This window comes from Gracilinanus agilis, unplaced genomic scaffold, assembly GCF_016433145.1.
Source record: "Gracilinanus agilis isolate LMUSP501 unplaced genomic scaffold, AgileGrace unplaced_scaffold35078, whole genome shotgun sequence".
Classification (NCBI taxonomy): Eukaryota; Metazoa; Chordata; class Mammalia; order Didelphimorphia; family Didelphidae; genus Gracilinanus; species Gracilinanus agilis.
The window spans coordinates 1-8,668 of NW_025368110.1; the positions used below are offsets into that span (position 1 = coordinate 1).

At 39.1% G+C, this 8,668-nt stretch overlaps 1 pseudogene; it reads left to right on the top strand.

Moving 5' to 3' along the window:
- The first annotated feature begins 2,157 nt into the window (after window positions 1–2,157).
- LOC123254895 lies at window positions 2,158–4,133 on the top strand (annotated as a pseudogene).
- The last annotated feature ends 4,535 nt before the right edge of the window (window positions 4,134–8,668 follow it).

Sequence of the window (8,668 nt, forward strand, 5' to 3'; positions counted from 1 at the left end):
TAGACACCTCCCATCTTTCCTGTCTTCTTACTCTTCCCTCCTTCCATCATCCTCTGATCCTCTTACCATGGCCTCCTTGCTGATCTGCAACCAAGCTACTCCATCTCTTGCCTCAAAACATTTTGTCTGCCTATCCCCCATGTGGGATATGATTGAACTCTTATTCCTCCTTACAGGATCCAAAATCTTTGTAAATTTGTAGTTAAAGTCTCACCTTTGGCAGGAATGCTTTCTTGAGCCCTCTTAAGGCCAGGGACTTCCCTCTCTAAATTAATTCCTTTTAGTTCTACAGGGAGCTTTATTTTCTTGGGTTTTGAGTCTCTGATTACATTGTGAGCTAAATGAGGCTTGTCTTTAGCCTTGTTATCCATCCCCAGCACTTAGCACAGGGCCTGGCCCATAGCAAGCCCTTAATAACAGTTTATTAACTAACTGACATGACCCACTGGAGTTAGAAAAGCTCCCATGCCATTCATTCCCTTACCTTCTGTCTATGGGTTATCTATCTATCTATCTATCTATCTATCTATCTATCTATCTATCTCTATCTCTATCTCTATCTCTATCTCTATATCTATATCTTTATCTATATATATACCAAGTCTCCATGGTGGGCACTTTTTCATTCTTGGCTTTCTCTCTTCCCCAGCTTTAACAGCCCTGGGAATACATCAGGAGCTTTGAAAAAGTTTTTCCAGAATGAATGGATGGAGTTAGAGAGCATGGTTTTCCCTGCCATCTGGCGTCCAATAGGAACATAGCAGTTCATTGACTCTTTGGGTGCGCACCCGCCCCTTTGTGGCCACCTCAGGTAGTACACCTCTTGTGCGCCATCTTCTGTCCAAGCCTGAGCATTACATTTGGCCCCTCCTTACTCCTGTTCTTCCTGGGTTTGAGCACTTGTGAAATGCCCTGACTATTAAGGAAGGTCAAATTCCACTAAGTGAAATCAGGATTAGTGAACTGAAGACCGTGATGAATTTTTTAACTGAAACCAAACTCTTTAGTCATATGACTTTTGTATGTTAGTTAAACAACACCAGGTGGCCAGTCTATAACAATACACCAAGTCACCATGCTGGTCATCATCATAGTAGGAAGATAGCTAAGAGCAGTGTATTCTTGCTAGTTATTTTATAAGACTACACAGTAAGAGAGGCCATAAGCTTCACCAGGCAAATCAGATTGGCCCTTATGGTTGCTGGATCTGTCAACGAATCATCAACAAAGTTCACCTAAAAGGGTGGTGATAACTAGAGGTTTAAATGAATCCTTGCCCTCAACAATTGGATTGAATTTAACTTATTTCAGCCTGTTTGCTGCATTTGCCTATGCCACCTGCAAGATTAACGATCATCACAATTTTTCTGACTGGAGTACCCCAATGTCTATGAATATTTCTTCCTTAAACCTTTCTGGTTTAAGATTCCTATTAAGACTTGAGGAGCCTCCAATCAATCCCAGAGAATTTCAAATCTAGAATTCCTCCTTTAAGTGTTTTGTATCCATTGCCCAATTTTAGCCTGTGTATAACTAGATATAGGACTTCTCCTGCTACCATTAATCTAGGTTCAAATGTGTATTGTAATTTACCCTTTGAAGTCCCTGGTGAAGGCAACTTGACTTCCTTCATCTGTGCTGCTCCTAAAATCACTGCAGGAGGAAAGGGAAATAGTTCCTCTGTGAATTTTGCCACCATTACGTACAATAGAGCAGACAAGCATAACAGAACAAAACATATACCCTCATTGTCCTGGGCACTCACTGCTCCTGGCCAATTTTTTATCTGTGCTGGCCAGGCTTTCTCCTCTCTGCCTTCAGGATGGTATGGCACCTGTGGAATAGCTTATCTGATACCAATGGTGACTATTAAAAATCATACCCAGAGCCTAATAGGTATCAGCAACACAAGGAACTTGGGTGCGTTGTGGCACAGAGAAAAAAGATCTATCTGGGGAAGTTCAAATCCAATAGCACCTCGTGGAAATGGTCCCAGGGACACATTAGTAGGTTTATTTGCAAATGTGGTGATTTCAGTTTTGTAGTCAAACTGTGATCACACCAGGAGCACTTTCTCATTTTTTTTAAGTTACTTATTTTTAGCAGGTACTCATTAATGAGTGAAGGATCTAAAGGGAGGATGGTGGTGGAGAAGCAATGGAGAATAAAAGCTTAGAAAGTTCATCATCAGACCTAAAGTTAGTGGCTCACCCAAAAGCAAAAAACAAAGTATGGAAATATTTTGGTTTCGATACCAATGCAGAAGGATGCATATTGCAATGGAAGAAGATCTATTGCCGGATTTGCATGGCGCAGATTGCCTATTCAGGAAACACTTCCAACCTTTCATACCAGCTAGAGAAAAATCATCCAGATGAATTTTGCAAAATTGTAAAGAGTAACACCGAACAGATGAGGGAGGCCTTTGTTACTGCCTTTTCAAAACTGAAGCCAGAGTCCTCACAGTAGGCAGTTCAGGACACTTTAATCACAAAGACCAGCCACAGTGATGAGAACAAAAAGCACCAGGAGCTGACCTCTGCTGTGATTAGCCTCATCTGTGAGGGCATGTATCCTTCTTCCATAGTGGATGAGCCGACATTTAAGACTCTTTTGAAAACAGCGGATCCAAGATATGAGCTTCCTAGCAGAAAATTTTTCTGCACAAAAGCCATTCCTGAAAAGTACAATGCAGTTAGAGAAATAGTCTTGAAAGAACTGGCTGACGTTTTGTGGTGTGGAATATCCACTGATATTTGGAGAAGCCCAAACCAGAATAGGTCTTATGTGACCCTTGCAGTTCATTTCCTCAATAGCAGCTCTTCTCATTGTTTGACTGGTAAGTCACGATGCTTAATGACATTTAAGGTCCTTGAAGAAAACGCTGCAGAGACAATTACGAGAGTCCTTTATGAGATCTTCATTGATTGGGGGATCCACACAAAAGTGTTTGGTGCTACAACAGATTATGGCAAAGATATCGTGAAAGCTTGCTCACTTCTAGGTATCCCAATTCACATGCCTTGTTTGGGTCAGACTTTCAATGCAGGAATACAACAAGCTTTCCAGCTCCCTGAGCTGGGGAGTCTCTTGACGAAGTGCCGGAAACTGGTGGAGTATTTTCAGCAATCTCCAGGCGCCATGTACATGTTAAGTGAGAAGCAGAAAGAGCAGAACCTCATGCACTGCAGGCTGGTGAGCGACTGGGTCTCCTGGTGGGGAAGCACACTTGCCATGCTGCAGCGCCTCAAAGAGCAGCAGTGTGTCATTGCAGCTGTTTTAGTAGAAAATAGCAATCCCCATCCCCTTATGTTGGAGACCAATGAATGGGACACCATGGAGGGGCTGGTGGCCCTGCTGCATCCCTTTAAACAAGTGGCTGAGATGATGTCTGCATCCAAGCATCCCACAATAAGCATGGTAAAACCCCTCCTTCATATGCTTCTCAACACAACTCTGAGCATCAAAGAAAATGATTCGAAAGAAATCAATATGGCAAAGGAAGCGATAGCCAAAGCGCTGTCAACAACATAGGAGACCCCTGAGATAGACATGTTCCTTAAAGTGGCAACCTTCCTGGATCCCAGGTCTAAGAAAGGCCTTAAGAAAAACTCTTTTCACTCTCTGAAGAATCACCAGTAAAAAAAATGATCATTTCTTCTACCCCACACCCAACTAGCATGCTGGCAGAAGTCTTCTGCCAAACAGGTGGTGTGGAAGATCCAGGAGTGGCAAGCCCAGATTGTGGAGGAATTGAGCAACTTTAAATCTCAAAAAGTACTTGGCCTAAATGAAGACCCACTTCAGTGGTGGTCTGACCGATTGGCTTTGTTTCCTGTCTTAACAAAGATACTTCGGAAGTACTGGTGTATTTTAGCCACAAGGGTCTTCTTCCCTGAACGACTTTTTGGTGCATCTGCCCATGTTGTAAGTGCTAAGAGGAACAGACTCGCTCCAGCTCATGTGGATGAGCACATTTTTTATATGAAAACACTCAAAATGGGTCTGAAGCTGAACCTGAAGATAAGGATGAGGGAGAATGGGGTTTGGAACAGGAACAGATTTCTACTTTAAGTGACACAGTTCATGTAAGCAATAATTTCTTTAATATAAGAGACAGTGGATTCATCTGACAGGGATGCTAACAACACATTAAATAAAAGGTGTTTGCCTTAAAAGTTACCAAAAACAACTTCTTTGCTGCTTTCTTATAAATATAGAACAGATGTAACAGTGGCATGGTTTTTAATTTTCATGTTACTTGTGTCTGCCATCAGTGATCTCAAAATACAAAAGAAAGCTGGTCTTTGATATTAACTGAAATGAGAAAGATGGAGTGTTCTCTTTAGGTTTTGACTGTGATTCCTTACCCCTACATACATAATAATTTTAAAAAAGAAATTAAATTAAAGATTTAGAAATCCTCTTAGGTAAGTCCCTCCGAAGAGTTTTGACAGGTTAAATTTATTGGTTTTAAACTGTTTACGTATCTCATTTAATTCAGTCGTGTTTTGGGGAAATCAGAGAACAAGTAGAAATATAATCCCCTTCCTAGAGCCCTAGGTTATAGTTTTTTTAATGTAATATATAAATATGTAAGATACTTACTTTTTAAATGGGAACTTCACTCAGAGAATTATGAAAATCTTTTAGTAAAAATATTCTTTAAAGAGAAGGCCAGCTTTAAGTTTAGTTTCAATGTGCAAATGAGCATACAGAAGCACTTCCCCCTCCTTTCCTCTCCCTTAAATGTGTAAAATTTTTATTATGTTTCTTGTAATACTGCCAGCTCTGAAACATCCCTCTCCCTTTTGCCAAATTCATCTTGTAGAGGTGTCTAAGCAGCTTTTAAAGATTTGAATTTTTTTCTGGTTGTGGTATTCTTATGTATGAGACAGTTTGCTTTGAATCAGAATGCCTAAGTTCATATTTTCTAAATAAGGGGGCAGAAATAATGTGTCTCTTACAAAGATTTGCTTTTAAAATAAAACAAAGCAAAAGTCCCCAGGCTGCTTTTTGATTTGTTACATGAAAGTAGCTAGTGCCCATGAGGATTTTTAAGTCTTGTTATTTGGGAGGAAAATTATTTAATCCTCTTATCTTGAACTCCTCAAAAGCAGAGGCACTTGGTTTTTTGTTCACATCACCAGTACCCAGCCCAGCGCTTTGCACAAAGTAGGCGCTTAATAATTATTTGCTTTCTTTAAATGAATTTAACACTATTTGTCCAAATGAATTTGCAAAGTCACCCCCTGTTCTGTTTTACCTTTTGAGTCAGTTTGAGGTATTTACAATTAGTATTGAGGGAAGCATGAAGGAATATGGTAAAGTGTGTTCTGTTATTTGATATTGAAAATTTTTCTATTATGGAATTCAAAGAGGCACACCATCTTTCCATGTTAGTTTCACCTCACTGGTTATTCTGTGCATCTATTTAAACAACTCATATTGGGAAAGAACTGTTAATTGGAATTTGGGAAATGCCATCTAAAAGTATATATATATATTTTCTATGGACACATGGGAATTATCAAACTACATTTCCCGTGGTCCAACGGGTTTCCGTTTCCGGTTCTTTGGGCGTGGGAATGCCTGTGTCACCACGCAGAGGACAGTTTAAATGAGAGAATCGAAAGTAGTCTTGCTCTCTTTGGCTAGCAGGCAGGGAAGAGAGGAGAAGTAATAATAATGGAGGAGGCAGCAGTTTAAAATTCTTACAAGCGCGTGGTCTAATGATTTATCTCTATCAGCATGGCTTTAATTAAAATACTAATTTATATATTTATAGCAGCCTTTATCATTTTTAATCGTAACATAGATGACAACCACACGGTCGAAATTGGAACTTTCAATTTTCTAGATAGCCTAAAAAGTCATGCAGCTCTGGGACCCAGAGTCTCAGAAGCGATGTTTTTCATCGCCCAGTCCTCTCCCGATTTTCCCCAGCCTAGAGGCTGTTTTACTGGGAAGAGAGACAATGGCTCTAATTGCTGCTGGGCTGCGAATTATTTTGCTCAATGCCCCGGGCCTGGTGGCCCTTTCAGATGCAAAAACGCCAGAGAGCCCAGCCAGTTTCTTCTCACCACTGATCTCCTGACTCCATTCCTGCTGCTTCCTACCCCACCACAAGCCTGCCTCATGTTCCTGCCTACTCTGATCTCCGCTGCTTTTGCTGACCCACCGGAGCCTCGCTGGTACTGCTAGTCCTGTTCTGAGCCCAGAACCCCAAGCCCCAACAGCGATGACCTCCGGCTGCTGCTTTTGCATTTTCGGAGACTTCTGCCGCTACTGCTTAGGTTTGGGTAATATATTTCCACTACACTCCCTTGGTAATGGCCTGCATTCTAGCCCTCCACGTGTTTCTCTAAAGACCTAATTTAGGCAACTCACACCCACACAAGCTCTACACGTGGGATTTTCTACAAAACTGACCTAAGCTTTTCTCTAACCCTGAGCCCACGTGGACCTAGTGTGTGAACCTCTCGGGCGCTTGGCCTATTCAAACTTTTGCGATTATTAAAAAACTGAACTTAGGGGAAGCCTATTCACCCCATACCTGCTCAGAACTTTGAACTTAAAAAAACCCCTTAACCTCAGCAGAACTCAATCTTTTAAAACCTCAGAACTCAAGAGTTTTAAAGAGACTGTATCTTACTGTATTTTGCTACTTAGTTTTGTAAATTAATCTTCCTTATTTCATTGATTTTCCTGTTACACTGAATCATTTTAAGTTAATGAAGTTTGTGGCTGCTAGATTAATGCTGTTATAATATTATTGTAACTCCCAAATAATGAAAAAAATCTATTAGAACTGGTAAGAGGTTTTGACCAGCTTGTTGATCTGATACTACTGGATTTATAGAGCACATGTCTTTTAAAATTTATTCTGTCTTGGTAATTGCAAAGAACCTTGAAAGTTTCCATGCTTTGAGAATTAACTTGTCATTTTACAAGAGGTCTTTTTAACTTTTACTTTAAATCCTTAAGAATTGTTGTCTTAAAGGATAAAGCTTTTATATATTTTATTATAAGAGACATTATTTCCTTAAATTGGTAGAAGCATTTCCTACCCAGGATTTTTTTTAAAACAGGAAGCCAAGGAGCTCCTGTATATTCTTATCTGAGGATAATTTAGACCAGAAGGTTCTTTTTTTTAAATATCAGATTTTGCTATGGAAGCAATAACAGAATTTTCTGAAAAACTCTTAGCCAAGGTTTACAAGTTGTAACAAGTATATGATTTTAAACATCATTGTTTATTGTTTTAAAATGTGCTATTGGAAATTATGGTACTCTATTTGAATGTGCATTGTGAATCTGCTATTTGTAAGATCCATTTACACTCACAGAATGAAAATCTCATTTTTGGGTAACATAACCCTTCTAGTTCTAAGCTATATATATATTTTTGATTTTTAAAACATTTTTTTATGAGAGCAATTGATTTTTCCTTTTTCTCATCTTGTACTGGAAGTACATATATAATCATTATTTATCTTTTTTTATAAGCTTAATGCAAATACCTGAGCCTATAGGACTGTGATTTAAATGCCTCTCTGATTCCAGAAGGGAATATAAAAGCCGTTAAATAGTGCTAAGAAAGCACATGGTCACTTGACTGACTAAAATATGCATGGATTGCAGGAGTTCTATACCAATACTTTAGGGCTTGGAAATTGGGGTTTGAGTCCTGGAGTCCCAGTCTTTTCTAAAACTTTAGAGGACGTGGGTCCCCTCAACTTAGATTCAAGGCCAGCACCTAAGATTGGTTATTTATATGGCTCACTTCCCTGAAAGCTGATGGTAAATCAGATCAGAGAGAGACATTTCCTTAAGTACTGGCCCTGAATGGGTTATAGCAAACTGCTTAAATTGCTTTCATTGGGCTTTGATTCAAAGGTCTGTTATTTTTCCCTACATTTTTTACACATTTTACATTTCATTCACAAGTTAATTTTTCTTTTTTCTTGAATTTTATTGTTTTTATTTTGCCATCCTTAGCTGACCTGAGGTACCCTTTTCAAGGAAAAAAGGTGTGTTTAGAATTTACCTCAGGGGGATATATGTTAAGTTTTTAAAATTTCGATAATGTCAAAATATATGTATATTTAACTCTTTTAGGAGTAATTACAGGGGTAAATGTTAATTCTCAGAAGAAAATGTATGTTTTATAATATATAATGTAAAGTTTAAATTCTTTTGAGAATAATTTCAGGATAAGGATCTTGCCATCTCCCCAGAATCCAGACTACGAACCTGTTTGGTGAAGACACCATGAAGATGCCTGAAAAGCCTTCACTGTACCATGAAGACCAAATTTGAACTTTGGGGTGCAGTTGATTGAACTATGGGGAGTGGAAATTGAGTTGTATATATTGTTTTAATTGTACACTGTTATACCAATAGGGGACTGCCCCCAAATTGGTTTTTTGTCAAATGCGACTAATTTTATCCATTCATTCATCTATTTCTTTTGTCCCCAGATTCCTGACAATTTAGAAGTTGTCTATTTTTGCAGGTCCAGCAGAAGAAAAAGAGCTAACCTTTTTTTTTTGCCGGACCTCAGGGGGAACTGTAAGAGTAGAATCTGGGAGATGCCACCTAAAAGTATATATATATTTTCTATGGACACGTGGGGACCTTAAAAACTACATTTCCCATGATTCCT